This window comes from Accipiter gentilis, chromosome 7 (genome assembly GCF_929443795.1).
Source record: "Accipiter gentilis chromosome 7, bAccGen1.1, whole genome shotgun sequence".
In the NCBI taxonomy this organism is placed as follows: Eukaryota; Metazoa; Chordata; class Aves; order Accipitriformes; family Accipitridae; genus Astur; species Astur gentilis.
The window spans coordinates 28630291-28648160 of NC_064886.1; the positions used below are offsets into that span (position 1 = coordinate 28630291).

At 45.5% G+C, this 17870-nt stretch overlaps 1 protein-coding gene across 3 annotated transcripts in view; it reads left to right on the plus strand.

Annotated features, from left to right (window-relative positions):
* ZNF423 (zinc finger protein 423) overlaps positions 1-17870 on the plus strand; it is a 237221-nt gene that overhangs the window by 96056 nt on the left and 123295 nt on the right. The window lies entirely within an intron of this gene.

The window sequence follows — 17870 nt, forward strand, 5'->3', positions numbered from 1 at the left end:
TAGTCACAGTGATATTTGAGCCCCTTTGGGGGCTCTGTCTGGGGAAGTATTTTACAAGAAAGATAATATAACAGAAAATTACTGGAGCTGCACAGGTCTCTGGTGGATTTCTTAGGGGCCTGCTAAGTTTCTGTAGAATCAACAAATGCTTTATTAATCTAAATTTGCGGTTTTGTTCCTGCCTCTCTTCAGACGGTTCGGGCTCGCTGGAGGAGGCTCGGTGGGAGCGGGGTGGCCGGCAGCAGAGCCCTGCCCGGCCGGGGGGCTGCGGGGAGGCCGGGGGCGGCCGCGGGCCCCCTCCTCGCCCGGCCGAGGCCTGCGGCGGCAGATAACGCGGGGGACGGAGGGGGTCCCTGACAGCTGTGCGGGGCCGGCGCTGACTGGGAGCGCCTGATAAGGGCCCCGCGCGGGAGCCAGCCGCCAGCGCCGCATCGCCAGCGCGCTGCGGGGCCGTGGCAACTGGCAAAGAAAGTTAAACACAACTGGTCCGGGGGCGGGAGGGAGGGCTGCACTGGAAGATAATGGTAATTGATTGAATCAAAGTCGCAGAGCAGCCTTGTTTTTCCTCGCAATTAATTTTTTTTCTAATTTTCAGACCGAAGTATCCAAAGAGCTCAGGTTGCACTGAGCACATGCTGCACTAAAAGATAATAAGCACATGCCCTCTTCAGCTTTTTGGGGGAAATTCAGGCCAAGACAAGGCACAATTAAATAAAATGCACCCCCCTTAAAGTTACAAGCACACGGCTTCGAGCTCAGCGGAGCGTGCTGTTAAGGATGAGGAAAATCAATGGCTTTGTCAGGTCGCCGGGCTGTGTGCTTGCTGGCTAGTGGGGACGAGAAGTCAATTTTGCCCACAAAGCCAGCAGATAGCGACACCCGAGAAGGGGATCGTCTGGGGACTGCGGTGGCGGTGTACGTGCATTGGGCATTTCTTCAGCTCTTCTTCCTCTCCGGCTCCCCACTGCAACCTCATACCCCCTAGCACAACATGTGTGTAGAGGAAAACAGATTCGTGCCATTGGTGTTTTATATTGGTTACTTTTCAGGTTTATTTTAGCCAGTTTGGATCTTTTTCACTAGCAACCCGTCAGCCAGAATTTTTTTCCACTTTTTAAGGGGATTCCCCCAACCTAGTGTACAGGAGCAGTAGTAGTTTGTGTGCTTTAAGTAAATAAAACCATCTATATTTTTTTGGTCTTTGGCAGTTGCATCCACAAGCAGTAAAATCTTATGTCAGCACAGCATGTAGAGTGCAGGATACCTAATAACTAGTAAACCATTTAAAAAAGTCTTCTGCTTGATCAGACATTGTGCTTAATGTATAGTACTGTATCCTGCCTAGTAGGTAATTAGTATTGAGGGGGAAAAAGCCTCCCTGTGGACCATGACACCATAGACCTAAACTGGCATTTTTTCACATGTTAGATTTTTCTTTCTTTAGGGGAGGGCATTTCTTTGCCCATTTAAAAAACCATTCTCTAAGAATTAACAGACTGTATTTGAGGGTATTGTACATCTTAAATGAACCTTGCAAGTGCTAACAGTGTGTTCTTCTTCCCATATAGAGACTGTGTAGGGTGGGCAGGCAAGCAGTATTGTAGTGCCAGAGGACAAGGAAACAAACCTTGGGTAGGAAAAAACCCCAAACCCTAACCTGGGAAATAAATATTAACCAGGGATTACCACAACCCACTTTCGCTGTGATTTTGTTGGTTCCCATCCTGGAACAAGTGCATGTGTGGATGTGCTGGTGAAATGAATGGGCCTTATTGAGGTAAGCCACTGTGGTTTATTTTATCGTGAAGAGGCTGGGGTTTTCACTGGAACTCTGTCATGTTTTCCCCAGAGCGGCAACAGAAGATTTCTTTGTCCGTGGGCTGAAGCTCAACTACTGAAATGGTGGAGCGTTTGCTGGCTGTTTGGGCAGGAGAAGGGTATCCTGAAGCCCTCAGCGTTGTCGCTGTGAATCACAGCTGATATCCTATCAAACAGACTAATAGGTCTCCTCTGCCGTAAGAGCTGGTAATCTGCCTTGTCATGACCATTGGTTATGAAAAGGGCAAGTCAGCTGTGAAGAAAGAAGGCTTTCTTGAAGGCACCATATAAAAACTGGCCTAATGCCAACACAGCCATCGCTGATCAACTTAGGCAGGGGCGTGCTTCAAATTAGAGGGTCTTCGTGTGGAAAGAAGATACTTTTGCTTTCTCCTTGTAGGCTTGAGATTCTACTGGGTTACAGCTGCCAACCTGCCCTCTTTGACGTTCCAGGTACCGGTATAATTAAATCCACAAATGTAATGAGGTCTGGTCTCTTTGGCCACTGCGATATGACTGACAGAGTGGCACTGGCGTTCTCTGCTTTAAAGACAACTGATGAACTGCCCCTGGGCAGTCAGATGTCTTACTAGCACAGTGCTCAGGAGCACCCATTTCATCCTGCTCCGGCCTTGTCAAGTCTGGCCAGTGCTTTCAGCCTGTTGGCCTCAGAAGTGCTGACAGCAATGTGGAAAACAAGTGCCGAAGCGAAAAGCACTGCGAAGTCCTTTGGATAGAGAAAAGTGAGTAAAATTCATGGAGATAACGTGCACCCACACACCGCCTGCCTTCCTTCATCCTCCTCCAGGCTAAGGCACATTGCTGACAGCGGGGCCGCTGCCAGGGCCGCGCTGCAGGAGGCAGAGCTGCGGTCGCTGGCGTCAGGCACCCTCCGAGCTGCCAGCCCTGCCCAGGAGGAGTGTAGGGAAGGGACAAAATCCGTTTCTACTGGAAACAGATTTTAAAAATGGCTCCTGTGCTCAGGGGTGATGCTGAATTTTGGGGTGTGGGTCAGTCTGTAGGACACTGAGAGCTGGCAGTCTGAGGCAGCTGGAGGAGCAGGCCTCTCACGCACACACTCTTGAAATAAAAAACGGCAGGTTTTAACTTAAAACCAAAACAAAAAGCCCCCACTGGCCACGCAGTCCCAGGTGAAGGCACGGTGGCGACTGTAGGTTTTCCTGTGCCGCCTCACCTCTGGCGTGGGCCTTGGGTGTGCGAGGCGCTAGATCGCGCCTCAGACCGCACGCAGCCACAGCAGAGCCGCGATGGCAGGACGGTCACACCGCGCTCCCCACGCTGACGTGGGACCCGCTCTCCTGACCCACGCGTGTTTCTGTGGGGCCGAGGGGGGCCAGGGGGCTGCAGCGGGCGGACCAGCGGTGTGGGGAAGGGGGCGGTGGGGGCGCAGGCCCGGGGCCCCAAGGGAAGAGGCCGGGGGGAGAGCGAGGCGCAGGCGGGGCTATGTGGCCGCTGTGGCGGGAAGCAGGGAGGCGGGCAGGCACTGTGGAGAGGGCACAGCGGGGGACGGTACCTCTGAGGAGAGAGGAAGGCTGCGGTCGCCGGGGCAGCTGGCAGATACTGGGGTGAGCGCTGGTGCGAGGCAGTGGCGGGGGGACGTTTCCTGTGTCCTTGTCCTTGCCTGCCCCATGTCCGCGCTGCGCCGTGGGGCCTGTGCTTGGGGTGATTGCAGGCAGCCTGCCCGCCGCCGGGCTCGCGTGCTGGAGCTGGGACTGACGGAGGCGGAAGGTTTCTCTCGACTCAGGAAGCAGCAGGCAGCACTTGCTCTCTGCTTGTGTTTTCCTCTTTCCTGCAAACGGGGTGATTTTCATCAGCTGGGCTGGAGAGAGTGGGGGAATTATACCGACTAAATTAAAGCATGTGCCCTGGGCAGCCTGAATGGCCCTCCTGAGGGGTTACTCATCCCCAGCGCTCTGGGGGAGCGTAGGCCCAACTTCACGTGTTCAGTTTGCGCACTTGTGGGGTGTCCATGCAGTGGTGAGGTTATCCCACCCTGTCGCTCTGGCTGTCCCGTGGGGCTGTGGCAGGTGCTTTTCCTGAACTTCCCTGAAGCAGGAACAAGCTGTTGCCCACAGGCCACCACTGAAAAACATTTCCAGTAGGGACATCAGCGTAGTGTCTCTTCCTTTTGAGCTTCAAGTGGAACATCAGCTGATGAACAAAGTCTTAAGGTTTGTTTAAAAAGTGACTTTTGTCTGGATTCCCATTTCTTTGCCTTTCCCTGAGCAAGCTCAAAAGGCACTCTGTTGGGTAGGATAGTGGATAAAGGAGGATTTCTCCCTTGAAACAGATGGCTGTATGTTAAGATACCTTAAGGAACGGAGTAGTTCACTGGGAAACAGGCTTGTATACTTGTTCTGCCACATCCTAGCTTTTAAATGGACAGCAGCAGATAAAGAACACGCTAGGGGAAAAGCTGGGTGAATTCCTGTAGCAGTGAAGGTAGGAGAGTAGTAAGAGGGTAGCAGCTGCTTTGGAGGTGGCAGTGGATGGAGGGGAAATATCAGCATGGGAGGGAGCAGAAAAGGGAAGAATGGAGAGGGAAACACCACCAAAATGATTTCTGGTAGGAACTTGGGACATTTATGAGTGGAGCAACTCCTGCTTTTCCTGGGACATTTCCTTTTCCCTGCTTTGTTACGGGCCTGTGTGGCCTTGCAGCCCAGGTCTCTTTCTGTTCCTGGGTGTGGGTTGTACCTATTACCATACAAAAGTGTCACTAAGGTATAGCGTGGTCTTCAGGTGAATACTCTGAAATTAGGGTTGTTCTTGCTGTATAATTCACAGAGTTTCACTCAAGTCACAGCCAGAACATTATATCTGCCCTGGAGAATAAGGAGGAAATTCACCAGGTTATTTTAAGTTGGTGCTGTGGAAGCATGCAGGAATATATCCAAGTTAAACTCAAAGGGAAATGGTCAGAGTGGTTGCAGATTTCATCAGGTTTATAGTTGCATTAGGAACCTCACATGAGTCTTTAAAAATGCTTTAGAATTCAAAAATTTAAAGGGTTTTGAGCAAAAATCATTATGCAAAGATTATCAGTATAAGTATGTATCTCGTATCAGCATGAGAGGGCAAGCTCAGTAAGGCATCAGCTAATTTATGTTTGAGATAGCCATGTGTACATAAATACTGTATTCTAGCAGTGCATATAACAATTAAGAAGCGTCAGGGTTATGCTTTTAGTTGTATGCAAGTGTGCAGGAGAGTTATGAAGTTGTTCTTTTGACTCCATTAAGGCTGGGTTGAAGGAGTGTTGACTGAGAAGTAGTGCCTTTCTGAAGGACGTAATCTTAAATTTTAATTTCCTAATCTTGGAATATGCATTAAATTCACCTAGATCTTCTTGTAATTTTGACAAAGTTTCTTTTTTTTTGCCTCGATCTTCATTATGTTGGGAACAGTCTCTCAACTAATTGCCAAGCATTCACCTTCTCTTTCATATTGCTTTTATAGCCCCACATTGTTCTTGGTCTTGGATTCACAGAGCTGGTAGACTAAGCAGTTGGTAAGGTGCATGAATGACTTCTGGGAGGAATAGACTTATATGATCTGACCATGGAGATGACGGCAGAGTAGAGAAGATGGAAAGAAGGTGAGCATGGTCTTGAAATCAGGGAGGCTGATGGATTGTATGCCAGAGAAAGGTTAGAATAACAGGACTAGAGGTAGGGACAGAGGATGTGAGACAGAATGGTAACTGGCAAGAGGAAGATGAGAAATGTCAAAACAGCGTGGGGAGGGAAGAAGGGGAAAAGAGTGATAAAAGGTAGAGTGGGTCCAGAAGCAGCAACTAAGAAGTGAAACGCAAAGGCTAAGACTGTTGACTCAGGAGAAGAAATAAGTGTAAAATGAAATGAGTAACTTCAGCAGAGGATAATATCTTCCACACTTAAAAAATCAGAACCTTAGTAGAAGGAAGAAATGTATCTACTTTATTTTACTTTTCTGTGCTTTTAGCCAGGCAGTTCTTTGAACCACTGCTCTGCTTTCTTTTCCAACATGGGCGGCTGCCTCATTACCTCCCTGAGACACTGTCATAGAAATGGACTTGGGAAGCAAATGTCCTGCTTCTGGGAAGCATGGCGAGGTAGTATCTTCTCTGCCCAGTGTTAGATGGGCTTCCAGGAACTAGTCTGTTAGAGTAGTTTTTCTTGTAAAGCATCTTAAAAAAAAAAAAAAAAAAAAAAAAAAAGTGATTACATTTTCTCCAATATACCCTGTGACTTTCTTGTGGTAGCATCAAAATAGCTTTGAGGAGCAGTTTATATAGAGGTGACCTCCATACATCTCTTCCAGACTAAATTATTCTGTGATTGATCCTTCTCACAAAAAAGAAATCTGAGGCGGGATGTGAAGTTTGAGTTTTGTTTGTGGTGCGGTTTGAAAGGGCTTAATGAGCAGTGCTCTGTTCTAGCAAAGTTAAATGAGAATTAACCAGGTGATTGACTTCCACAGTCAAAATCAGAATTCCACAATACCAACAGCAAATGTTGCTTGAGTTCCCTGGGTAAATTACTCGATTAGCTCTGCAAGATGCCCTTCTCTTGAGTTAAAGTCAGAGACCACTTTAGGACTTCTCTCCCTTTGCAGCAATGCCCATGGGTTTCCAGAAACTGAGACAGGAAAAGGCACACATGCTCCTAGTGACGGCAGCTTGAGCTCATTAGTTTTGATTTTTAGATACGCTGGCATTGTCTCAACAGCCTGCTTTCACATTTATGGCCTTTCCAGACTGCTTATCTAGGGAAGAAGTGCGCTTTCCGTTCATGCTTAGCCTTCTTCAGTTATGTATGACGTTTTGCTCAGAGCCCAGACAAAGCACACCGCTGCTTGGGCAGCCCCAGCATCTACTTTCAAAGATGCAAAGGAAAGACACAAAGCAGCGGTAGCTCTCCCATGTAGACCTTTACTTCTGGCAGTCCTGTTTGGTGATCCTGCTATATTCCTGAGGTCTTTTGAACAAATGCATCAAAAATAGCTGAACTGTTAGAAAATAGCTCGCTCCCCTGAATGAGCATGTAGGTATTTTTCTGATGAGATAAAAACATGAGTCTTGTTCTGCACCATCCCTATTAGTTTGCACTCCAATTAATTACTTCTTCGTAATTCATCGTGGAGTGTTTTGGAAGATTACTCAGCATCTATCAGTGCATTTCATAGGACAGTCTATGGAAAGGACAGAACATTTGCTGAAGAGCCTTTACTGTACTTCCCCCACTACAATTCCCTACTCAGTGCTGAGGTTTCAAGAGGCTTTGAATGAGCTGGTTGAGCCTCGTTTTGAACCCATCATGGATTTGTCTTTGTATTGTATTTCCTTTAAAGTTTATTTCCTTCCTTATGACAGCCACCTTTTGCCAAATGAGTAAGGCACTCCAGTTCTTCCTGGCTTTTGCCCCATTTACCACCTTCCAAAAAGATTGCGGTGGCTGTATGACTGCATCTCAGATTTTTCCCCGGAGTGATCTCTGATTTCTTTTCAATCAGTTCATTTAATTGACCGTGTTTATTTCCCTAGCCCTTGTGGCTCCCTGAGTGCAGCTATTCGTCAGAAGCTGGATGTTAAGCATCCTTTTCATGTTTTACCTGGAGACTTTCTTAAACCATCTCATCTGTTCTTAGCATTTGGGGCTAAGCCCAAAAGGGAAGCTCTCTCAATCAAAAGGCTATCTAAATGGATAATGTGATACTTTGAGACCTGTAACAAGGAGGCAAATGTCCCAGTCCCACCGCTCCCGTGCTTATTCCACCAGAGCTACAGTAGCTTTGAAGGTTTGCTTGGGCAAGGTTCCCAATGCGGATGTTTGCAAGACAGCTAACTGGAACTTGGTACACGTACCTAGCATACCGCTTAGATGTAGAGCCTAGGCATGATGCCCACTTTGGAAAGCAGCTTTGTAGTCTATATTTGCTTAATTTAGTCCTCAGCTGTCCTCCTGAGAATGGCTGTTCACTGCGAGTTAGTGTCCAAGAGCAGGAAACGATGGAGGCAACTTTCGTCAGAAAGAAGATGAAGTAACTTGGCACTCGCTGGAGTTTGGAGGCTAAATTGCCTCTTAAAAGATCATCCTTACTGCTTGTCTAAGGAGTTTCCAAGCTGTAAATAGGATGGGAAGAAGGATGCCTTTGTATCCTGTGTTCCCCTTTTCTAGATGTTGTCTTGGTGACATTAGCTGCCTTCTTCAAAGTCTATAAAATTCTGTTTGAATGCTTTTCATGCTCTAGTTTGGCATACAGCATAAATCCAAGCAAACCGACCTGAGACAGGAATACATTTTCCTCTTCAGCAACTTCTGTCTGTGTCCACTGCTAGCATCTATATTAGCAAATACAATTTCTTGGGAACGTCCTGAAGCCATTGTTTTCCAAAATCTTTTTCAAAGTGACAAAGCACTATTATTTCCTAGAAAGTTTGGTCAGCTTCTTGCATGTCAATTTTTAAATCATTGTCCTATTATTTCCTTATGCCATTTATTTTTTAATATTAGTCTTTTAAAAATAAACGTAAGTCAAGAGTAATCAGGGAGAAAGGCACTGCATTTGAAACATAAGTAGAAGGAAGTAGATGCTACGATGTATCGCTCGAGTCAGTGGTCAAACATCCAAATTTTAATCTTGATGGCTGAGTTAAATAAAAAGAGATCCTTTTAAATAACTTAACATTCCCTTAATGATTCATGAAAGGTAAACCTGAACGTTTGACTTCATTGCAATAATACAGCTAGTTTAATTTTTTATTATTTGTAAACCCACAGCCAGCATGCTGGAGTAAGTTATTTGCAGTGTATTTTTAAAGTCCATATTGAAATATTAGCCATAACTGTCTGCTCTGTGTAAAAAAAGGTGGGGGGGGGGGATATATGTTTGAAGTTTAATCATGCTTCTACTTACGCTCAGTCCCAGAGCAATCCTTTTTTCTGCTGCTGAGCTCAAACAGCTAGTAGCCAGGTTTGATCTGCTGCCCCATGGAGCAGTGCCCTATGTGAATTTGAAGTTTTCTCAACCCGGGAGGCCTGCAAATAAAGACTAGCCTCAGGTAGCCAGATCTCTCCTTCCCAAAGCAGCTCCCGGGGCGCTGCCTGGAGCAGTCCTCCTGAAATTGTTTCAGGCAATTGCTATAGACTATCTCCACTACTGCCCCTCTTACCCCTCCTTACCTCTCCTCCTCCTGGCATAAGGGAGGAGTTTTGGAGTCCAGGAGTCCTATTTGACTTTAATAAAATGAAAAAAAAAAATAAAAAGCAGAGCAGTTTGTAGGGAACTGGCACAGACTGTGGAAACAGGAGCCACAGCAAGACAAAACCCAGTGGCCTTCAAAACTTTTTTCCCTTCTTTTTCACCACATGACTTGGAGGATGTGGACAGTAATTAAAGGACCCCCTAGCTCCTCATTTTCTGTGCCTGGTCCTTTGATCTGGTTCGTGTCGGGTAGCTATTTTCATTGTTCCTGCCTTTTCTTTTATTCTCACCCAGCCCCTTTGATGTGAGCGATGATGATCTTTAATTCCAAAATAGGAGATGGGCAGGATAGCCGTACTGGCCTTACATAATGCATCTTTCACATCTTATTTTTAAACTTGAGCATAATAGGTGTAAGTCGGAGCCTGGGGAGCATTAACCCTTTCCATGCAGGGGAACTGCCGAGGGCCTATCACTTTCGGTAACGTCAGTCAGGTTAATCTTCTGTAGATGCCTACAGATGCATTTGCAAAAAAGATTATTATTATTATTTTCCTGCAAACATGATGGATCTCTAACCATAATCTGGAGGGAGTTGGCCCTAATTGTTCCCATGTGGGAAAAATGTGCTGAGAAAGAACAGTAAAGCTAATGCAGTTATTCTGACTGGCTTCACTTGGCAGCACAGTGGGAGTGGAGCGTACTGTTTATTAGTGTATGTTAATAAACTATAAGGGACAAGCTGCGGGTGGCGGTTTATAAACTGTTAGCTCAGGTAGGATAGATGACAATATGGAGGTTATTGGCAGGAGAGAAGGGCCGGCGGTTCTTGTTGTTGTCTTGAAATCACAGAAGCCCGTTCCGTCTCCCCGCGCGGCATCTTCGCCGCAGGACAGGACGTGCAAACGGAGGAGCTGCGCTGGGGGCCCGATCGGGCTCGCCCAGCCGCGGAGGCCGGCACCCGCGGCACCCCCCTCCCCCGGCTCCTTGCGGCTGACGCACCCCCCTGCCAGACCACCCGAGCTGGCACACGCAGGAGCCCCTCTGCCGCGCCACCGGGGGCGGCGGCGGCGGCGGGGGGGGGCACCCCCCTGCCGGGGCTGTCCGGGGTGGCACAGGCGGCGGCACCCCTCCGCCGTGCTGCCCGGGGCGGCTCCCCCCCCCCCCGGCAACAGCCCCAGGGAGGCAGGTGGTGCCGGCAGAGCCCCGTCCCGGGGGCGTCCCCGGGGGGGGGGAGGGCGGCATCCCGGGGGGAGGCCGCCGCGCCGGGGGGCTGCCCTGGGGAAGCGCCGCATTAGCGCGGTCCCCATCTGCCCTGGCGGCGCCTCCTCCCTCCGGGCCCCGGCAACAATGGCTCCGCGGCTGCCGCCTGCGCCCTGCCCGAGCGGGGCCCGGTGACATTTGCGAGGTTCAGCCGTCGCAGCACAATTCGCTGGGGAAGTACGCCTGGAATTGCAAAAGAGGTAGCCCAGAATTTTCAAACTTCGGGACTCGAGGCGCCCGCCCCCAGTTTAAGTGCCCTGAAATGTGTGTGTGGGGGGGGGGGGGGGGGGGGGCGCGGGGGAAGCTCAAGCTTTCCCCGGTGCCTTTTCTTTTCGCAGCATTTGTGACTATCTGGAAATTCAGAAAATTAAAGGTCTGCTCCTCAGCCGCTTAAACATTCGTGTTTGAACATTTTGTCGCGATTTTTCACGTTCAGAAGCGGATCTAAATGAGCACAAGTTTTAAAAAAAAACCACCACAAAACGGAACATTGCCCCTGTTTTCCTGGGAGAATTAGCTTGAGGCAAAATACAACAAATTATCAATAAGAAATAACAAAGAAGCAGTGAGGATAGCAAAGGTTACTACGTGTGGCAACGGACAGAGGCTAGTCTGCAGCCTGATGCGTCTGAGTATGCTTTGGTTTAATGCCTGCCTTTTTATTTTCATTCACAAAATACATATGCATACACACCTTGATTGTCTGAAACAATTTTAGATGTGGATTTATACACTCGTGACACCAGCTCTTTTAGGGACGTAAAACGTGTGTTATGCTTGCGTAGTTCTTAAAATAACAGCTGTTTATTAGATAACTTTCAGGGAGATTCTTATTATATGTTAAGGTCCTGCAGCAGCAAAGTACTTCAGCAGATGCCTAACTTCAGCACATGACTGGACACGTAGACTTTTCAGCCCACACTTGCTTAAACCTGGGCACATGCTTAAATACTTTGCTGAATAGGGGCCAAGACCAGATGTAGTGAATACCTATAATTAACTTTGCTAAATGGCTTACAATATGCCACTTGTTTCCGTGTGCTTTTAAATTTCCCACTTGATTATCATTTGGGCTGAACTTCTGTGTGTTTGTCCTTGTCTGCAGATCTTGCTCGCTCTTTTTTCAGTTCAGTCTGTTCCCTCAGAATATTTCCGAGTTAGGAGTGAAGGAGGAAAGATTCTCTTCCAGTTCTTCCAGTATAGCTCATCTTCAATACCAGCGGTTTTGTAGCTGTGGTGCTCTAAGGAAAATAAAGGAATGAAAGGTTGTAGAGGGAAATAACATTTTACTGGAGCAGCTTCTAGAGTTGGAAAAAGTAGACACACTTCTGAGATCTGGCAAAGGGACATGGAACCTGTAATCTTGTCCACTTTTTCCAGCTATATCAGCTAATCTAATAATAAAAGCCTATAGGGCGATGTAATTTCTTTTTTTAGACAGAGCAAAACAAACATTGAAATTGGAAAGGGGAAAGTTGGCACCAACGCATTCCTCGATGAGTACTAGAGCCTTTTCTTGAGTTGGAAAGGAAAGGAAAAAATTTCTCTTTCTAAAGCAACCTTGTTTTAAGGGCTCGAGCACACCCAGATAGCCTCTAGTTAGGTTTCAGCAGTCTAATGAAGCCTGCCTTTTTTGTGATTTCACTGCACATACTCCCTGCCTGCCTTGATTGGCAGCTGGGTAGCAGACCTCTGCAGCTGTGACAATTTGCCTGAGGGAGACTGTAAGTGTCTCATTGAAACTTGCATTGTAAAATCCTCCAAAATGCCTCCCATAATATTAGGCACAGGAGAAAAACACAGGTGTGAAAAACTTTCACAGATCCCATGAGTTCAATGTCTCTTGGCAGCTTTGGTGGATTCAGTGTTATAATATAAATTTTAAACTTGCATTTACGAAAAAGAAGTTGTTCCGTCTTCTGTCACAAGGAGAAGTGGTGAAAACCGGTGGCGCTTGCACCGCGCTTGCCTTTGCCAGGATGATGACAACTGGTTATCCACTGGTGAAGCCTGTCTACCTGCTGTAACTCGGCAGCAGATTCCAGTGTGGAGACGACACAGGTGTCCCTGCTGCTGAGGCATTTCACTGGCACAGCAGTGTTTTAGGAGCTCGTATTTTTCAAGTGAAGGCACGGTCTCATACTGTCCAAAAATGAGCACTCGGTGATTGATTTGGCTTCCACTGAAGGAGGGATTTGAAAACCTAAGTGGTGTCTCAATGAAATCAACCTTCCTATATGTATGTAAGATTTTATCATTTTCTCTTCCACTGGTTAAGTAGCTTAATCTACTACTGATTAGCACTAGCACATATGTGAGGTACAGCATTGCCAGCATTACTGGAAGATGAATCTCGGCTCCGAATGCCTGATGATTTTGCTCGTGTGTTTGTTCCTAACTGCGTGCCTGTGTTACAGCAACTTTGCTTCTTGCATTTGCCATAAATGAATCTCAATATGACTGCAGCCTCAACAGTCTCAGTAGGGTCAACACAAGATTCGGGAATTAAAGTTCTGAAGAAATGCAAGCAGCTAAATTTAGACTTAAGAAATGTGCCTGATTTGAGTGAGCTGTGGGTATGCTGATACACGGAAGTTTCCCTACAAGCCAGCCAGGCTTTATTTGTTACTTAAAGGGAGGAGATTTTAGTTAAGTTGGAACACTTGATTTGCTTGCTTGAATTGTTTTTGATTAGTGACTGAGTGCAAGGTTAAGCTTTAATAACATATCCGTTGTAATAAAATCATGTTGGTGAGTGATACATGTGGCTAAAAAGATTTAGATACACTAGTCTGTTAAATATAATTTGGAAATGCTGTGGAAATAAACACATAAAATGAGAACCAAAGACAAATTTAAAGATTTTTTTTTTTTAACTCTTTCTGGGGCTAAGATTTTTGTGATGAGACTCGCTTGTTCTGGCAAGCTGGGTTAACAAGGCAACATGGCTGATGCCTTGATAAAAGAGAAACTGTTTTGAATTCAGTAACGGAAAGTGTTAATGCATCACTGAGTTTCTGTTGCGGTGAACTAGTGACAGACCCACTGACTAGCTGAAGCTGAAAATAACAAGTGTTATTGGGCCTTGTCAAATCTCAAATTAAAATGACATTCAAAAGTTTCATGAGAGACTCTTGGTACTCTTTGCCTTCTCTCCTGAACTAGGAACTTTGGTCAGTTCAAGACAGATCAGTGACGTTGCTGTAATACGTAGATTTTGCGAGTTGATTGTTGCAGTAGGGCTGAGGTTGTTTTAGTTTCAGATTTTTATCAGTTTTCTGCTCAGTGCTTTCTGCAGACTGTCCTAAGAGCCATGAAACTGGTGCTGATGTATAGTGATTTAATGTACTGTAAACTACACAAAAGGGCTCCATTTCATGGATATGTAAAGGTTTTGTATAAATCTTTTGAGTGGTGTCAATTGAGAAGCTGAGCTCAAAGTTCAGTTGAATGTTAGTGGTATCAGTTGAAAACTCACCTTGAAATACTCGCTTGTCAAGGCTGTTTCATTTCACAGTAACATTTTAAACAAACTGCAAAGCAGTTTAGTATTATGTTTCTTATTTCATGGATGGGGAAACTGAGGCACAAAGCTATTGCCTTCCTTACCTCTCTAGTGCACTCGGGAGAGCATTAGCAGAACACAGAGCCTCCATATGGTGCTGCTGGTGTGTTATTGACTGTTGTATACTGCTCCTTGTCTAGCGGGGGAGTCTAGTTTGTCAAAGAGAGGGGTTTTGTCTCTTCAGTGAGGAAGGGAATGGATTAGAATGGCAAAGCTTGGGAAAACCATTGTCTTCTTTTTTTATGGCAGTGAACGTGTTGTCACGTTCCTCTGCTTACCAAATAAATAAATGAAACTGTAAAGGAAATGGTAGTTTTGAAAAAAAAACCACAACCCACAACAAAACCACCCCACTGTAGTCTAGAGCATCTGTTTTCTACTGTATTTTTTTCCCTGATCTCTTTTTATAATTTACATCCAAAACGTTAAGTGACAGAATTTGGCAGAATCAGATCTGTACAGTAGAGCTTAATGGTCATATAGCAGGGAATAAATAAAGCCCCTCAAGCCTGCTTAGTTCTCACCCATGCACGTGAGCAGGGGTTGGGGGAAGGAGTGTTGTATTTTTCTTGGAAAAAGACCTTTTCGGTTTCTCCTAATCTGGCACCTGGAGGTCCAGCTGTGCTAGCTTGAGGCTGTGTGTAGTCTCATGCATGGGAAAGATGATGGACAGATCGCTGTACAAGTTGAAACGTTTCACGTCTCTACAGGCAGTATGTATAGCTATATTTGTGAACAGTGGCAGTGCAAAATTGGAGGTGGAATTACTCTTCAAACAATGATTTGCCAATAGTGCTACAGTCTAGACTGGTTTCTGTTGCGATTTGCGGAGAGGACCAGCAGCGCCTGGATTTTTCAGCTTTGCTTGCTAGCACTACAGCAGCTATGGAGCTGTTGTGCCTGCCATCATTGCTTCCTGTCTCCATGAGCTGACTGTAAATTATTTTCTCTGGGCTGAGCTCTGCACATGGCCTGGAAATGTGTCACTCTGGTTATGTTTGGCTTGGTCCTCTGCTAATTTATACCAGTTCTACTTCAGTGTATTTCCATTGGCTGAATTCAATGGCAGTATTCCTAATTTACTTGGGTACAAGTAAGAGTATTGGGTTCATTGCTTCTAACAGTTTAGTTCTCTTGATTTATTTTTGTGCTTCAGTCACACAAATGCCAAGGTTAATTTGCTCTTAAACACTTGATTTCCTAGGACATAAAAGTGATTCCATATTTAAAGAAGAAAATAGAGAACGATTTTATTCTGCAAAGCGGTCTAGGTTGCGGGGTGGTGGGTTTTGTTTGTTTTGATTACAGAACTTTGAAACCACTGGGTTAACATTTGAGAATGGAGAGATTTAATTTTGCCCTCACTGGTACTCTTGGATCTGCTGGATTCCTCAGCTGTGGATTGGGAGCTGTTATGGGGTGGCACGTACTTGGCCCAAAATGTTTGCCGTGCCTTTAATAATAAGTGATTTTAATGGAGAACTTCTCACAGCGGAGGAGAACTCGGAGATATATACTGTGCTTTAACAAAGATGCTATGCCTCCACAGTGTACATTAGTCAGTGAGTTAAACAAGCATCAACATTAAAACAGACATTATCCCCTGCAGTGTATTTTCTTAATGTTTTGTCCATTACAGCTCTCGAATGATGAGGTTGCTAGTCCTTCCCGTTGGAAACAGCTCTTTTCTAACGTTTATTGCAGATGTCTTCTTGGTGTCTAGCGTAAAATTTTGTTTTCTGATCTCCTCCCACCCTTCCCAACATGCTTGGTGGAATGCGTTGAGGGTGTTTACTGTACGTGAACCCCTTGTAAGCAGTTCCTGCACCCTCCTTAGCTGTTCTTTAACAAAGATACATATAATTAGACCTTTTAACCTTTCCTCATAAATCAGTCCGTCCAGCCCATTAATCACTTCTGTTGCCCTCTTCTGAATTCTCTCCAATTTGTCATTGTCCTGTGGCTGGGGACAGCTCGGTGACCGCGGCCCTGTGTGGAGGTTCAGTATCAGCCCGCTGCACCCGGGGACAGGATTTATTTATTTTGTCCCTCTTTCCCTTTGCTTCGTTCCCGGTCAGAATATATCTCCTACCCACTCTGCATAATCACTTCTTTAAAACATTTATGGAGGTAATTTGCAGTCTCCCAGACCCTCTATCATTCTCTGATGTCGAGTTAGCAGAGGTTGAAAGGGAAAAGGATTGAATAGGACACGCTTTGCTTCCTTACCTCCCTCCCTTCCTTCCCCGGCTCCCCACCCCAAAATAAACACCACAACTCTTCGTTTGGTGCATACGGTCATACTGAACGTGAGGAAAGAGGTAGCATTGGAGTGGAAAAAAGATGCTGAAAATATAATTGCCTAATCGTGAATCCTAAGTACTGCAGGCAGCAGGGGCAGCCCTGACTGGAAGAAATCAGAGGGTCACTAATTCACACTGCCAACATCCTAATTAGCTGTGCAAATGTAATGTTTATATTGTTGGGGATGGATTACAAAATCCATTGTAGAATGGAAAGAAATAAATGAATTGTGTCAGTGGAGCTGTGTAGAAAACACTCCTGCTGCCCCATTAAACCATGAGAAGTAGCTTAGCTACTAAAAAAAGTTTGTTTTCAGGCTGATGCGCAAGTCTAATTGGGTTTCCAAAGAAAGGAACATGTTTTAATTATTAATTAGAAATCAGAGGAGTAAAAGAGTGGAAATCTGCTTCAGCTGGAGGTTTTGCTCAATGCTGGATTTCTCCTTAATAAGCTGAAACATTCCAGGCCTGCCTTAGTTAGCGGTTGGGTGCAGTGGCTTTACTCGGGGGGTAGACATCTTAATGCTCATGTAATTATCATGTAATTATTTTGTAATGTGGGATCAAAATTTTGCATAGATGGCATTCTTTCACTGAACTTGAAAAATAAAAAAAGTTGTGTTCATTAATGCAGTGATTCAGTCATTCTGGTTTAAGAACCAGGGTTCCCTCATCCCCCTCCCTCTCTCTTTAACACACAAATATTTTGAAACAGTTTTAGAGATAGTAACTTCAAGATAAATAGAATTATTGAGGTTAGATTTTGTTGAATATTTATCAGATTTCTTGTTGGTAATACTGCCTTTCAACAGAAGTGTCAAGTGGGTTGCAATTATCATCAAAGCTGATAGGTACAAATAAGTGATGATCATGTCTGCTAACACAGGGCGCACAGGTTCTTAAAGGGGGATTTTTGTGGAACTCGCTTTCCCTCTATGAATTTTCCTCCCTGTTGCCATTGAACTTCTGGAATCAAAGTTGTTAAAGTCTGATAGACTTTGTCAGAAGATATTAAGTGGATTATGGCCCATCATAATACATATTCCCAACAGAGTGACAGGGTATGTTCTAATAAACAGAGAGTGCGGAGCCACCTCTTTGGGCTTGTGCTTTCTAATGCCTAGAAATATGCTTGAGCGCAGTTATACTCCTGTTTACAACTGCAGACAGCTTGTCTGCGCAGATGAAAATGTTATCAGGCGACTGCCGTACCTCTTACTTCTGGAAATCACTGACAGCCTGGATCCAAGCTAAATCACAGGTTAAACCTGAGAAATTATAGAACATACCGAGAGCCGCTGGCTCTTGAGTTGCCAGATGTTTGTAGATGCATGTGTGTCTTAAGGGGAACTGCCCGTTAAATGTTTCAGCTTTAATAGGAAAAGGGGACGGGAAAGAAGAGCACTATGACTCCATATGGCTCCCTCAGTGCAGCAGTAAATCCTTGTGTTAGTGGGGTGCAACTGTGAGGAAGTACAGAGCTGTTTCTTGATGTTGCTGTTTCATAGTAAAAAAACCCATGGACAAGATGGGGAGGATATAGCTAATGTGAAATGGATGGCTTCCTTCAGGGTTATGGCTTGCATTAACTCGTAGATGCGGCATTATGATAAACAAAATGTCTGACTTAACAGAACAACCGGTAAGAAAATTTCAATTGGCCTTTTTTTCATGTGTCTGCTGAAACTATTATGTTTGAAAATGTTTGGTTTGGA